We start from the raw sequence: 17010 nt of genomic DNA on the forward strand, positions 1-17010 counted from the left end.
ATATTCGCCTGACCGGGCCAGGCCTCGCCCGATCGGGCCCGGTCAACTAGAGTTGCGGCTGGGCCTTGCGCCTTCTTTTGCTTTGGGCCATTTCTTCTTTCTTTCCTTCTTGGTCCGTGACACTTGTTTGGTTGTATATAGTGGACTCCTTCACTAAAACCGAACCCTTATTCACTGAATCAAATCCCTTTAACTCGGTCTTGGGCTTTAAATATGTGGTCATAAAATACGATCCGTGTAACACCCCAATAATTCTATCTTAAAAACCTGTGAATAACCTGAAAATTCCAAGAGAATTACTGGCGTGCTACCGCCACGTGTTCAAACGTTAAGTCTTTTTCAGAAAATATCAGCGGAAAAACTAAAACAAATATATATAAGTTTCAAAAACAATAACCAAAACCAAATTAAATCTTACAACTTGGAACCCTTAAGTCCCTTATTCAAAACTTAAACCAATAGAAATAGTATGAAAGTAAAGTTGACTTTAAATAACTTTAAATGTAAATAGAAATTAAAAAAATAAGAAAAGTAACCAACTCTCCACTCAAGATCCCACCACCTAGAAACAAATGTTGCATGTGTAAGAACCTGTGGTTAATATGCTCCCCAATATTACAAGTGTTGAAATTGGATCGTCACAGGGTCATTAAAAGGCGAAGGCCATGACCAAAGAAAGACACACACAAAAGCACGCAATCAGCAAAGCTGAGTACATACAAGTTGCGAAATAAATTAAGAAATAACTAACATGCTACTAATAATCAAGCATAAAGCATCATTAAATTATAGACTCAACACATGCATGACTCAACCATCGAATTTATTAAGACTTCACTAGTTAATATTAACTAACTCATTTATTTATTTCATTGAATTTAGCAATAGACAAGGTTGTCCAACCCATGTCCCATTTGGAACATCAAAAAAGAAAAACCCCATGCCTCCTTTTGAAAACATCAATAAACATCCAACGACCACGGGCGCAACTCCGTGACCATAGTTAGTATGAGATCTCACCTAACTCCTAGTTTAAAAAAAAAAAATTAAAATAGGAGAATCGTAGATCAGACGACCTCGATAAAAGTACACAGCTAATACCCCATGTACCCCAACCCCTATTGTCATTACTCCAGATGTGCACCAATCCAGAGTTTTATTGCTCATCCATTTTGCACTTTATGTGATTTACAGGTTTAGACTTGGTGATGACTCATATGCATAACAATACAAACATTCCAAACACAATTCAATCAAACAAGGCAAATTTCCTCAAACAAGGCAAATTTCCAATTTAAATTTTTGATTTATTAGTGACAAACAACATTTACTATTTATTCCTTTACTACCTTGGTGTATCACCTTGAGTGCATAAGGTACCCCAAAACCTTAACCTCGTCTTATAAGACTTGAATTCTTCCTTTACTCATCATGTTTGCATAATCATGAATGAGTAATAAATTAATATTTACACCAATCACATACCTTTGCCTCTAAGCGCACCTTGTATAATTAGAGCACAAATAATACTTGCAATATAAAATAGTGCACATCATATGAAATTCACAATATATAACCAAACAATTTAACCCAGTCAACCCTATACATGATACTAAGTTCTCGATCCGTCCTTAAACATGCACCTACAAGCAAGGTTTAGTAACTTGTACGTACCTTGTGTACACAATCCGGTTGGCCACTTTAAACTAGAAATTGCCATCTACAAAGTCCTCTCCTAAACCAAACAACGAGAAATAAATCAATACCCAAGCAAATAAATTTACAACAATATTAAACTACTTTAAAACCTCTTAAATCATCAAAATAAAGCCTCCAATAGTCAAAGTTAATAATATAACATCCCAGCTATAAGTTTATATGTTAAAATTATGAAAATAGTGTATAACAAGAAATTCCAGCAGCTTTAAAGTAAGTAAATAAATCTGAAAATTTAGTTTAAGTATATAAAATGACCCCATAAGCATCATTACTTGAAATTATTGTTATATAGCAAGTTAGTGCGTTAAATACCCAAAAATATATCAATTCAATGTAATTAGAGGCTTCAAAATAAAAAAGTATGAAATCTGAAAATTTATACTTGAGGTTGTAATTTAAATTTCAAAGCTTTTTAATCATAAAATACCCACAATAATTATTTTATAGGCTTAGAAGCATAAAAACATGAAATTAACATATCTTGCTCATAAAAATCAAAACTTTAATAATTTGAAAATTTATATATAATCAAAATAATCATACTTTGATTTAATTTAAAAATAGAATAATTAGATAACTTGATTAGTACGTTATCAAGCCCTAAAACATGAAAAATCAAGGTTTAAACCCTAAATTATACAACATATATAATCTGAAATTTTATATAATAAATTAAACATGCTAAAACTCATAAATTTATAATCTTTTATAATTTAAACATACTATCAAACCATAATAACAATAATTTAGAATTTAAATCAAATAAAAATTGAAGCTTTAAATCAAAAATAACAAAATAAGAGAAGTGAAAAAAAGGGAGGAAGAAGGGCGACTACTACACAAAGGGGGCCACTAGCGGCGCGCTGGGTGGCCGGAGGTGGCGGTGGTGCAGGCGGCTGGGCAGCAGGGCGTCGGCAGCAGCTCTCTCTCCCTCTCTTTTTTCTTCTTTTGTCGAGTGAGTTGAGGGAGGAGGAAAGTTGAGGGTTTTGTTTTTTTTTTTTTTCACATAGAAGAGGAGAAAGAGAGGTGAGGGTTTTTGTGTTTTATTTAGGTTTTATTCTCCTAGTTTTATTAGGAGTGGGTTTTGGGTAATTTGGGTTTGGGGAGGAATTAAGTATTTGGGCCACTAAGTTAAGGAAAAGCCTATAATTTTAATAAAAACTTAGTAGTTTTAACTTATTAATAAAGAAAATTGTATTGCTTTTACATTAAATAATCCATATTTATAAAACTAAAATTAAAATATTGTATAAATAATAAATAATTATATTAGAAAAATATGGGGGATTACAATCCGACTCCAATATCTTTGTAGTGGCTTAATAAGCTCGGGAATTGTCATAAATCTGCAAATTCCTACAAACTAAACCAACTCTACAAAAACACTAGACAACGTATATTAGTAATAAAAATAGCTCCGCAGAGCTCAAATAAGCACAAATATGACCGTGGGATGGGGAAGAAAAATATATATATAATAGACTCATCAAGCCCTAAGTTATGAATAATTACTTGGACAGGACTTTTATCTCAAATGTTTTAGTATAGGCTAGCATCTTGCCCCAAAACATTGAAACAAACTTGTCATCACTAACCCAATGAAACGAAATGCCCTATACGGGCATTCAAAGTTGTTTAAAAGTTTGTCGGCTATTCTAATAAGCGATATAAAAGACAAAAAATAAATTTCAAGTAAGATTATAACAAAAATGCAAAAAATAGGGGGAAAACATCCTAAATAAGGGCGTTTTTTTCACTATATTAACATAAAACCAAAAATATAACAATGATACACTATAAAAAAAATTGATCTCCTCGTATCAGCTCTTATTTCCCCTAGGGCATCATTGTAAGGGAATGACATGCTTACACATAAAAACTTCATAGGTTGTTCGCATTTCATGGTCGGGGGAGGTCCTTGCCATTTAGGAGTATGCAATCAAAAGGACCCACTTACAGCATTACTAGACGACCTATTCACATAAAGATCTCAAGGGGCGGAGGTGTCCATTGGAGTAGGCATGCAGGCGCACTTGGATACGAAGTCATCTAAGGCTTGTGTTTTTATGGCTTTGCGGGGCTCAAATTCAATTTCAAAATCAGCCAATTGATTAGATCAATCTGTCCTCAGGGAGGAGTGATTTTTGCTTTCTAGCACTTTCTTAATTGGCTGGCTGGTGAGAACTTTAATTGGGTGTGCTTGAAAGTATAAATTCAACTTCCTGCTAGCCATCACTAAGGCGTACACCACTCTCTCAATAAGAGTATATCGTGTCTCGGCCCCTTTTAAGGCATGGCTGACAAAATAGACATGTACTTGGCCTTCTTCTCTTTAAGCAATAAAAACTGCACTCAGGGCATAGTCGGATATGGCTAAAAACACAAATAATGTCTCCTCAAACAGGGGGATGACGAGTTTCGGGGTGTTCATCAAATGTTCCTTTAATTGTTGGAAGGCCTTTTTAGCCTCCTAATCCCACCTGAACTCAGGCCTCTTGAGAGCCTTGAAAAATGATAGATTCTTGTCAGCTGATCGGGATAAAAATCGTCCAAGCGCATTTAAGCAACACATAATATGTTGCACTTCTTTCACATTTTGGGGGGATTCAATGTCAAGGATGGATTGAATCCAAGTAAGCATCAATGCCACGCTGATCCACCATAAAGCCAAGACAGTTTCGCCTTGCACCCCGAAGACACATTTGTTTGGATTTAGTTTCATTTTATATTTTCTAAGGGTGGTGAATGTTTCTCTTTGGTCTTCTATGTGGTATGAGCTCTCTTTGTTTTAACGACCATGTCATCAACATAGGCTTCAATGTTTCGGCCTAACTATACTTCAAAGATTTTGTTAATCAAGTGCTGGTATGTAGCCCCGGCATTTTTCAAGCCGAATGGCATAACATTATAACATTATACCCCTTGGCTTGTGATGAAGGCTGTGTAGGCTTGATCTTTTTCTAACATGGCTATTTGATGGTACCCAGCATTGACATTCATGAAACTTAGTAGGGCATGACCAGCGGTTGAATCCACCAACCTATCAATTTTTGAAAAAGGGTGATCATCCTTTGGGAAGGCTTTGTTCAAATCTGTAAAGTCCACACACATACGCTAAGAACCATTTGGATTTTTAACAAGTACAACATTAAATAGCCATTCAGTAAATTGACATTCTCGAATGAATCTCGCTTTGAGAAGCTTTTTGACTTCAGCTGCTGCTGCTTTGTTTCTCTCTGACCCGGCATGTTTGAGTTTCCGCTTAACAGACTTGTAGCCTTCCCAAATATTTAGCTCGTGCGTCATGACATTGGGATCTATGCTCGACATTTGGGAAGATATCTTTTAATTCTATAAGTACTTGGATGATTTTTTCCTTGAGATGGGGTCTAAGTTCTTTCCCACTCTCACAGTCCGAGAGGGTCATCCCCTAGAGGAATGCTTTTATCCTCCTTAATAGACTAAGGCCTACCATATTGCTTAGGATTCTCAGCCATATAGATGTTCATTACAGGGAGTTGGGGTTTATCTACGTCCATTGCCTTCTGCTTGGCCCCGTTATCATCCTCTTTATTGACCGAGGTCTCGGGTTGCTTTAAGCTATCTACATAGAATTTTCTCCCCTCAAAATGATCTACATATAACTTCCCCACGGAGCCATCATCAATCTCGAACTGAAGGAGTAGATGGTAAGTTGAGATTGCAGCTTTGACCATGTTGAGTAAGGGCCGGCTAATGATCATGTTGTATGGAAGAGGGTTGTTCACAACCAAGAATGTGAATACCAAACTTCCCCCCTTCATCTTCTCCCTTAGACGGATTAGTAGCTTGATCGTTCCCAAGTGGTAAACATGTTGCCCGTTGTAGACACCCATTTGTGTCTCCCCAAAACCAAACCCACTGATGAGTACCTTTCACGTCGAATCATAATCGAATGAAACGAAAGTGTGGAAAGGTCTAGTGTTGCGGAAAGTTTTATTTCTTTTCTCTTCTCCCTGATTTTGAAAACTTTATTTTAAGAAAAAAGACAATCCAGTTTGGTTGGTCCATGATATAGGTCCAATATTGGTGTAGTTGGATAGGGCTTGCAAAGACCTTTCCAACGATATATTATAAACCCAATTCCGATGAATATTGAGGAAATTATGGCCAATTTACTAAACTGGGTCCGGTTTGAGCTTTATGTACGGCCTAATGATTTAGGGGAGGGCCTAATATAATTTATCATTCCTAATGCAATTAGGAATGGTTTTAGTCTTCTAGAAAATTCTAGAAGGTTCTTTTCATTCCTAATTCAATTAGGACTTTTCAGAGTTTTAATCAAGATCAAATAACATTTTCGATGGAATTATATTATTTTATCTTCCAGTACGGGAAATTTATCAGATTTTCGAAAACGCGTGGAAAATCAGTTTGGCGTCCAACCCCAGGCCTTGGCGCCTGGAACCAGGATTGGCGCTAGCCACTGGACCTGGCGCCAACTAGCCAGGGCTGGCGCCAATGTGTTTTTGCGATCTTCAGACTCTGTTTTGTTAAATTATCTTTTTTGGATGATTTTCTCTATAAATATCGTATCAAAAACTCCGTTTTCATTCACCAATTATCATCAATTACCATTCATTAATTCTCTTCATTCATCATCTAGAATCATCATTCACGAATTCTCATCAACAATTAGTTTTAATCAACTCTCTTTATTCACAAGTTTTCATTCATCAATTCTCAATAACATTCTTTCTTGCTTTTTAATACAAAATTCCGCATTCGCAAGATCTTGAAACAACTAGCCATATTCGAAGTTGCCTTCGCCCTAGACGTGAAAGGTTTTAATTTCTGAGGGTTTGGTCCCAAATCTCTATTTCGATTATTTAATTTAATTGCTTTGATTATTATTTTCCTTGAAGTTACTAACGTGTGTATTTTGTAATTAGAAAGAGGTACGAGGCATCCAAGTAAGTACTTTAATGGTTTAATTGATATTATGATGTAGAAATCATGTTTATATTGTTATTATGATATTCCTAGTATCATGTCTAGGATATTTTTAATATTAAATATGATTGTTATGATGCTTCCTATATTCTTCCTAATATTTATTCATGTTAGTATCATGTTAGGGTTAAAGATTTGATTTTTATTGTTTAGTGACATGCTAGGGTTTGTTATTAATCTTGTTAGTATCATGCCTAGGATCTTGCTATACTTTAACATGATTATGATTATGATTGATATTATTATTATTAATGATGTTGATTATTTATTATGTTGCTTGATATGTATTATTTTATATTATTTATTGCTTGATCACTTTTATTGTATGTTAAAGGGAATTTGTACCTGCAATCACGTTTAATAAGATATTTAATAATCTTGTTAGGTTAATTGTGATTATAAATTTAAGTGATCGCCAATAATAGTTTATTTGTGCATTAATATTCAACCAACATAGATTAAACAGGTTTAGGGTTAATCCTATTGATTGCATGTTAGTCAGAAAGCGCACATGAATACGAGCAGAATAAAGTAGAGGCCTATTATTAGGGCAAGTTCAATCTCTTTTAGGTTGGATTCGTACCTTCATCCCCGAACCCTTATTTGGTTCATGACCTTATGGAGTTGACGATCTCTTGGATCGTTAAGGGGTGTAACCTTCACCTCGTGAACGGTAAACAAGTTCCTTAAAAACTTGTTGGCGACTCTTTTGCTCTATCTTCTTCCCTTTTGGACGCCACCGTACTTTAGTGTATGATAACAGTGGGGTTCGAGCTAGTGGGATTAAGGCTTGAAATTATTCCCTACACCCGTCGAATCCAACTAATGGTTTGTCTAGTGGTGTGAGGTCTCCTCTACTGAGATGCACCTGCTCGAGGCATTTCCATGTAATTATGTAAGTTGAACTCCCACTATTCACCACAATATTTTTGACATTAGCATTGGCCATTTTCATGTGGATCACTAGAGAATCATTATAGGGCCTTTTAATTTTCTTTGCAGCATCATCACCGAAGACCATGAGAGGGTCCTTCGGAGTGGATGAGGGAGTGCTAATATTGTAGATAAGTTCCTCAAGCAACCGCAAATGACCTTTGTGTGATGTGTTAGATAAGTACCCGGAGGCATATTCCCCGGTTATGACATTGAAGCTTATGTTGGAGTCAGGTGAGCTATGATCTTCTTGCACAACCATGCAAGCCTTGATCCTTTGTTTGTCTTTTTATTTTGGGGGGGGGGCTTTGAGATATCAGTCAAGCTTGCCTTCATCTGCTAGCTTATCAAGTGCTCTAATGAGTTACCGACAGTTCCGGGTGGTGTGGCCACACTCCCGATGGTACTCACACCAGAGTTTTTTGTTCCTTCGCTCTATCGGCATGTTCATTGGATTCGGCTTGGGAAGGAGAGCCTTGTTCTTTATTTCCATGTAGATCTCACGCCTATCAACATTATATCTATGACGAGTCATATTTATATAGTGTTTATAGGCACGATTATGCTAGTTTTATAGTTGTTTTTTGAGTCTTTTGTCACTTTTTAGGTTGCAATTGCATAAGTTGTCCATTTTGTGCTCTATTATGCTTCGTTTGTGTTTTCTTAATGTTTTAGGTAGTTTCTATTGCTATTTGAACGCTTTCGGAGTGGTTTTGGAAGAATCACTACAAGAATAGGCCGATTTCCAACGGAAGTGTTTCGACGGAATTTTCGTAGGAAAGTATATTCCGACGGAAAATCCGTCAGAAATAAAATAATTTCCGACGGATTTAAATCTGTCGGAAATTTCCGTCGCAAAAGGCATCTGAATAAATTTATTTTAAAAAAAGAAAACTTTGTATAAATATCTAACCCTAACCCTTTACCCCTCATTTCAACCCCTTTTCGCCGTTTCATCTCCCCTTTCTCTCTCTTCTCTTTTATCTCTCCTCTCTCACTCCTCTCCTTCGCTCTCTTCAGTCTCACTCTCTCCTTTGCTGCGTACTCCCTCTCCTCTTTGTCCTTTTGCTGTTGAATTCCGGCCAAGCTAGCCCACAAAGCAACCCCAATTTATTTTCCGACCAATCTCCCGGCGTTTTTTTATCATATCTAATTTATGGCTTTAAGGTCAAGTTCGACCATGGAAACGCTAGATTTAGCGTTTTCATGGTCGAATTTGGCCTTATATAACCAATTTCAAGACTTTGAATCGTTGTGGTAAGTTTTTTTGTTTGAATTTCAAATTTTTTTGTTCTGTTTTCATTTTTTTTCGGGTTTAAGTTTGGTTATGGTGGCTGTTGGAGTTCGGGTTTAGGGTGTTGGGATTTTAATTTTTTTTTTCTTTTTTTTTGTTAATTTTTTCGGGTTTTGGCGGTTGTCTGATGTTGGGTTTTGGCGGTGGTTTTAGGTGGGTGGTGGCAGTGGACTGTTTTCATTTTTTGTTAATTTTTTTTCTTTTTTTTGTTAATTATTTTTTCGTTGTGTTTTCATTTTTTTGTTCTGTTTTCAATTTTTTTCGGGTTTCAAGTTTTCATTTTAATTTTTTTTCTTGATTTTTTGTTAATTTTTTCGGGTTTGGTGGTAGATCTGGTGGTTGTGGGTGGGGTGGTAGATCTCGTGGTTGTGGGTGGTGGGGTGGTTGGAGCAGTGGCGGATCCAGGAATCCTAACTAGGGGTAGCACTGGACAATTAAAAAAATATAACATTGGTGTAACGCAACATAATATAATAAGCCAAACAAACTATGTTTAATTTTGGATATAATACGTTGTGTAGTCGTATTATAATTAACAATCAAATCCAACCATTTATCTTGACAAGTTTTTTTTTTTTTTCCAAACAATTTAAATTCTAGATATCGATTATACTATGATAAATTTTTCACCTATTTATTATTTTATTTTATAAGTCAAAGTTGCATATGAATATTTACAGAAAACTTTGTTATAAATTTCCCTTGTGCACGTATGCTAATGTGAATTTTAACTGAAAATGTCTTTAATAATAAAAATTATAACAATTGAATATTAATAAAAAATTTCGTTGAGACGATTCCAACAAATATCCACATGACTATATATATTCTTATGTATAAATCACAAACATTAGTCAAAGTGAATTAAAAGTCAAAACATTTCATTTACTTAAACATAGATGGAGTATGTTTTATATTAATTTTAGGGTAAATTTTCATACTAATATAAACAAGATATAATAATGGCCAAATAAATGCAATAAGTATTATATAATGAAATTGAGAAGAATGTCATCAAATTTTCATACTAATATAACACAAGATATAATAATGGCCAAATATAATGCAATAAATTATATAATGAAATTAATATAAGGATTGATTATAAAAAATGTAAAAATTAAAAGGAAAAAAAATATATCTTGGAAACATAGTACTAGCTTATCCTTGTGTTGATGAAAGTAGAGGAAAGTGGAAATTTATTTGGGTTAAAGGAAAAAAAAAAAAACTGCTAAGAGGTCTCGAACCCTTGACCTTGAAAACAAATATGACTCTCCTTACAACCCTCTACCACTGAAGCAATGCTGAAGATAGTTAACATAAGTATAGATTGTAATCTTTATATAATTTTAATGAGCGCTTTTTTCATAAAAACAATTTTTTTTTTTGGGGGGGGGTAGCACGTGCCTCCCCGGGCGTCAACGTGGATCCACCACTGGGTTCGGGACTGTTGATACGAGTTAGGGGGCTGGTGGTTGTGGCGGTGTCTGATGTTGGGTTTTTTGGTGGTTGGAGGTGGTGATACGTCGTGCCGATGGTGGCGCGGCGTATTTTTTTAATTTTCAGAAAAGCATTTTCCGACGGAATTTCCGTCGGAAATTTCCGACCGAATTGAATCCGTCGAAATTTTCCGACGGATTATTGCAGTGCCTAAAAATATTTTTTCGACGGAAAATTCTCTCGGAATAGTGTTTTCGACGGAATTTTCTTTAGAAAAGTTCATTTTTCCTACAACTGGTTTTCGACAACCTTTTACGACGTAATCCTTCGGAAACCCTATTTCAGACGGATTTCAGGGTGTTTTCGACGGAATTTTTCCGTCGGAATTCGGCCTATTTCTAGTAGTGAAACGAACAATGATAGGATGAAAAGTCGATGAATCGAGGTCTCTTAATGAAAGATATGTGTTAGTGGAAGCTTAGGTTGAGATTTATATGAATGAGTAACGAATATAGCATCCACAGGTGTCGTTGCTCACTTTTCAGAATTGAATTTGAGTTAGAAACGAAGTAAAACGATGTTTTACAAATTGACAAAACTGACCTTTGCTCACTCTTTTGATCATAACTTGAGTTATACTAATTGGATTGAAGTGATTCAAGTTGCGTTAGAAACTAGACTTGAATATATTTCCAACAGTAGGTCACACGCCTATATACAACTTATGAATCAGAAGTTACAAGCCTGTGAAGTTGACACAATGCCCAGTAGCCCCGAGCGAGAGCTCGCAAGGTAGCTCGCATAGGCCTCAAGCAATACCAGCCCCGAGCGAGAGCTCACTTGACCAGGGAACTATAGCTCCAGTTTACCCACGACAGCAGCAAGCAAGGGACATTGTAGCACGTCTTTTGCTTGGCCCTCGATTCCATTGAGCATCTTCGTGCCATATCATCTTCTATCGTCCAATCGTTTGACAACTTGTGTAATTTTTATTTTCTTATTTCTTTTCTTTATTTATCTTTAGATTAGAATTTAGGAAGTTTATAAATACCTCAAGGGATTATTATTTCCCTTAGGCCTTTTTATACTTTTTATTTTACGTTCGCTGTAGTTTTTTCTTTAGCCCTAATTTTTCATGGACAACTCCATGGATTCCTCCATGGATTTGTCCTTGAATTTGTTACTTTAATTTATATAGGTAATTTTATTTCTTTACTTTTGATTATGCTTTCTTTATTAGTTTTAGTTTTAATTATTTATTTCATGCTAGAGTAGTTTATTTCTAGGGTTTCTTTACTATGAATCTTGATTGATGTTATTGATATTTTAATTATTGATTTCTCTAATTGATAGTGTTTTGTTTTTAATCTTGCAACCTGATCAATTGTACGATTAATTCATGTTAATAAGAGTTTGAATCGAAAGATCTTACTTTTAGAGGCTTACCTACAATTAGCAATTCTGATTATGTTAGCGACCGAACTACATATGTTGAATTAAGAGCGTTAAGACCCGACCGTAGGCTTAGCAATTGCTCTAGATAATTGATTGATTGAATTATTATTGATATTTGATAGATTCAGAACTATAATCATGGTGAACCATAACCCTAGGTTCTTTTATCAATTGTTTTATTCTTATTTTTAATTTATACTACTTTTCTACCCAAATTTCGTGACATAGTTTAGTTTCACAAAGTTCTTAAAGGTTAGATTAAATAGCCAACTATATGTGGATTCGACCCTACTTACCCTACTACATTGTTAGTTGGTTTGGTTAGGAATTTATTTGACAATTGTACGACAACCTATCACTAAGTCCTTCATCATCACTCTCAGCCTTTCTTGACTTTCTGTTTCTGTTCTCATGCTAGTTGTATTCGTGCTTTCTTTTCCTCTTGTCCTTAGCCAAGGGTGGCTTGCACAAATCGCTTGATTTAATGATTCTTTCAACTCTTTTCATGGATTCAAAGAAGGTATAGTGGCTTTATCATGCACAAGCTCAAATTTTAGTTTGTTAGACTTGAGCCCGAAAAGAAGGGCTGTGAAAGCAACATTATCTTGGAGGTTAGGGATGAGTTGAGACTCGGTGTTGAACCTCTTGATATAGTATTTAAGACTTTCATTTTCTCCTTGTTTTACAGTCATCAAGTGAACGCTAGTCTTTGTTTGCCTACTCCCATCGATGAAATGCTTTTTGAATTGGCTGGTGTAAACACCTACTTTTGGCCTCTTGTCCCGAAGGAAGTGCGATGATGTTACAAAAATCCGTTCTTCATGCTAGATCAAAGTTGAAGTGTTTATGGACTATGAAAAGAATTATGAAGTAATTTGAAACCCATATTTGAGACCAATTTATCTTAGAGCCTTGTCCGATTACTAATTAGGCCTAAAACGTGTTCATACATGTTTAAACTTGATTAATAACAGACCCAAATGCGTCAAATGCAATGATTGGATCCAATGGAACCTACATTGTTTAAAAAACGAGCCAAACAGATGAACCAACTATAAAATTCCCATGAAAGGCCTATACATATGGATATCCCTTTCAAAGATCTTTCCAATGGTATATTATAAACCCAATTCCGAGCCAGAACGAATAAGTTATGATCAAACACTAAACCGGGCCCTAAAACCGACACCCTTGCACTCCAACGGCCATAACTTTTTATCCATAACATATTTTAACCTAATTGAAACGGCATTAGAAAGTAGACATTCAGAGCTTTCCAATTATATCTCACACGCCTTAATCCGACTGCGCAATTAAAAGTTATGGAAGTTTTAAAAACGCGTTTTCGTATAAGGCAAACCGCAAACCAGCACAACTCAATCAGTTGCGCGCGCAACTCATTGAGATGCGCGCAGCACCCAACGCGACTCAAAGAGTTGCGCACGCCACCTGACTCATTGAGTGCAAGGGTGTCGGTTTTAGGGCCCGGTTTAGTGTTTTGATCATAACTTCTTTGTTTTGGCTCGGAATTGGGCTTATAATATACTGTTGGAAAGCTCTTTGAAAGGGCTATCCATCTGTATAGGCCTTTTATGGGAATTTTATAGTTGGTTCATTTGTTTGGCTCATGTTTTCAACAATGTAGGTTCCATTGGATCCAATCATTGCATTTGACGCATTTAGGTCCGTTATTAATCAAGTTTAAACATGTATGAACGCGTTTTAGGCCTAATTAGTAATCGGACAAGGTTCTAAGATAAATTGGTCTCAAATATGGGTTTCAACTTACTTCATAATTCTTTTCATAGTCCATAAACACTTCAACTTTGATCTAGCATGAAGAACGGATTTTTGTAACATCATCGCACTTCCTTTCAGGACAAGAGGCCAAAAGTAGGTGTCTACAGCTGGCTAGCTTGTCAAATGTTCTAATTCTTCCTGGGTAAGATTTTTAAACCACGTATGAGTTATGCCCTTAAGAGTGGTAGGGAAGAATCTGCACTAAGAGGTTTCACACCCGATTTGAACTCCCATTTGTACCTTGTAAGCGTTCAAATGGTCCGTTGGGTTTGTCTTTCCATCATATGTATTTAGTGTAGGGATTTTGACCTTCGGGGGAATGGGTGTGTTCATTATCTCCGAGCTGAAGGGGGTGATATTCTTGACAATCCCAAACCTCCTCGGCCCAGGGGAGGGAGGACGCTCGGGGCTTCTACTTGCTGAGAGAGCGGGCTGAGGAGAGGTCTTTCTCCTTTGTCTTGAAATAGCTTAGTTAACCAAACTATCCCGGTATCTTGTTGATCCATGCTGAGAGTGAACTCTAGTTTGACCTCGATGGCTTGAATCATTTTCTTCCTTTGAGTTCTCCCGTCTAGAGTTAATTATCTGACGGGCATCTAAAGTTCCTTTCCTCGGCCTTCGGTCATCGATTATCTCTCTAACATCTCTTAGTCGGGTTGGCTGCCTTGACTCCCACTAGGAGTTTGGAGATTGATGTGGTTGTGAACGAAGGGACTCCGAGCGCTGAGGCCGGGGGAGGCTTGATGGAGCTGGAACAAGTGAGGCTGAGGGTTAAGCTATGGAGCATTCCCCAACCTACCTTAGCTTGCACCCCGCCCTGATTGACGATTTCCCTTAGACTTTCCTCAAGGTTCTTGTTGATTTGGGCTGCCAGCTGATTGAAATCCCGACGGGTGACCACCTGAGGGCTATTTACTTCTCCCGCGGGGTTGCTTCGAACATGGAGTGTTATTTCCTCGACTACATGGGAATGCCTAGCCGAGAGAATCGGAGCCTCTCTAACAGGGTCTTGATATGTGGTGCGGGGACGCCTAGTGTTCACCATGACTTTTTGTTAGTTTTTTCCCACAAACGGCTCCACCTGTTTCTGGAAAAAAAATACTCCTCGAGGTATTAGGGTAATAATATCAAGGTGAATTAGATACTAAGTCCAATAAATGTCCAAATGTCCCTAGCAAGGGTATATCCGAGAGCTCTACCTTGATGTCCGAGAACTCGGCCTGCAAAAGAGAGAAGGTTAGCTGCGGGCCCCAAGGGTGTGACTTGGGAAAGCCTCTCCGGTGCTTAAGTGGGGAAACGTACTTTCTAGAGAGAGAGAGTACTTAGAGAGAGAAATACTCTGTTTGGTGGTAGCGTCGTTTGAGGTAGCGTTTAGCATTCTGATCAGTCAAACGTTAAAAATAGTAGCGTTTAGAAGTATCGGGTAGCGTTTGGCAAATTTTCATTACTTTTTAAAAATGTTTATATGAATTTTGATATATTTTAATATTACAACCGCTAATTTTGCCAAAGACTCATAATATCAGCCGTTACTTTGACAGCTAACTTCTACTATATCCACTTCTAATTGACCGCTGCTCGCTATTTTAACATCTACCCGCTACTCGACCGCTAAAAGCTACCCGCTACCGCTACTTTTTCCAAAAAGGACCAAAGTACGTAGAGAGAGAAGGAGAGAGAATTAGGAAAAAATTGCCTTCATTAATGATTTGAGAGATATTTATAGTTGTACTTTCCGGTGACATAAATTGTACTTAATTGGATAGATTAAGGGTAAACTTGTACTTTGCAATGATTAATGATGGGCTAGATTATGAAGGAGTATTTTCGTAATTTTAGGTCAGTGGGCTTACGACAATGGAGTTGGTCTAAAGAATATTTGTACTTGGATGCATATTATAGGTCTTCCAAACTAATTTAGTTGACCATAATAGTTCTAAATAGTTCTAAATCAAATATCTCTAGAAAAATGATTATGACGGTCTTCCGATTATGAATTATTGCATCAATTTCAACATTAATTTAAAGCTTCAAAATTGTGCTTGAATTAAAAGGGGTTCTCAGGTACCAAGGAGGCAAGGATCTGAACATTTCTTGAGAAAGATGGCGCAAAATCTTTAACAACCTTTGTATACACCCGGTTTTCAGTAATTTATTGTACATTGGGTACACTTTTGTCAGATTTCGTGTCACTTTTGTCAAATTTAGTGTCACTTTTGTCAAATTTATCAATGAAACATAAATAACTCATATATATCAGGGTAACTTTTATGCGTTTTAGTGTAAGTTTTGCGTATTTTATTGTCACTTTATAACGGATGTTCAGTAATTTACTGAACATCCGTTTTATTTAAAAGTTTGTGCAAAATCTTTTGGTTAAACATCCCAATTTCCCTACAAATTTTCAGTGGAGGAAATACTTTTGTGATAAGTTGGACCATTAACTTATCTTTCACATAGTAAAGTGATGTTAGACAGGATTTTTCCTTCCTTAATTTCATGCCATTGGGGATAGACAAGTTATTTAATTTGGAGCGTCTAAAAGAACAAAAAAGTTAAAAGTTGAATTTTTAATAAAACAAAGGCTCCATTTGGGTCCATCTCCTGCCCACCACTTACACCGACCATTTCCCACGCCCTTTCATAATCTCATGTTCTACTACCAATCATAGAACTACACCCTTACCTAGCTAGTGTGTTAGTGTAACAATCGAGTGAGTTAAGACTGGGCTTCAAGTTAGGTACACTTTCATTCGAATTAAAATTGACTCAAGATATTGAGTCCTTGAAGAAACTTACATGTGAGTAGAAATTTTGTCCCACTTATATTAAATCAGTTTAAATGTTTGTCCTATATTAGTATATTGAAGAGAGAGAAAAAAAAAAATATATATATATCCACTTTAAAAGGTTAAGGGGCTATTAAAATACGAAGTAGGAATTTTTGAGACTTTGAGTAATAACAATCCAAGTTGGGATGAGAAAACAATTAAGATGCACAAAGGAAACCACACGCAATATTTATAGTGGCTCACTCAAAATGAGCTACATTCACTTTTGGGAAAATTGAACCTTTTATTGCTCTTTGATGGAGGAAGGATTACAACAGAGAAAGCTAGTGTTTTTGGTGAGCTAATTCTAAATCTATGTCTCATTTGTGTTTCTCCGTAATCATCTTAAAATACTATATAAATGTATTTGTAGTGCTTAAAAATAAGGACAACCCAACGTCCAAGATTAGAGCTCATCGTGAGAACAAGGGAAAACTGAAGCAAGGTAGGTTTGGGAGAACCTATCCTTGGTCCGGGAGAACCTCATTCAAGATTAGGGCGAACACTATCACAAGAGGCTCTAGATGGTTTTCTTCAATTCAATAG

General features: G+C 36.3%; 1 pseudogene; it reads left to right on the top strand.

The window, feature by feature from the left end:
• The first annotated feature begins 7850 nt into the window (after window positions 1-7850).
• Window positions 7851-17010, top strand: part of LOC110715114 — a 34385-nt pseudogene continuing 25225 nt past the window's right edge.

The sequence above is a fragment of the Chenopodium quinoa genome, unplaced genomic scaffold (assembly GCF_001683475.1).
Source record: "Chenopodium quinoa cultivar QQ74 unplaced genomic scaffold, ASM168347v1, whole genome shotgun sequence".
Taxonomy (NCBI): Eukaryota; Viridiplantae; Streptophyta; class Magnoliopsida; order Caryophyllales; family Amaranthaceae; genus Chenopodium; species Chenopodium quinoa.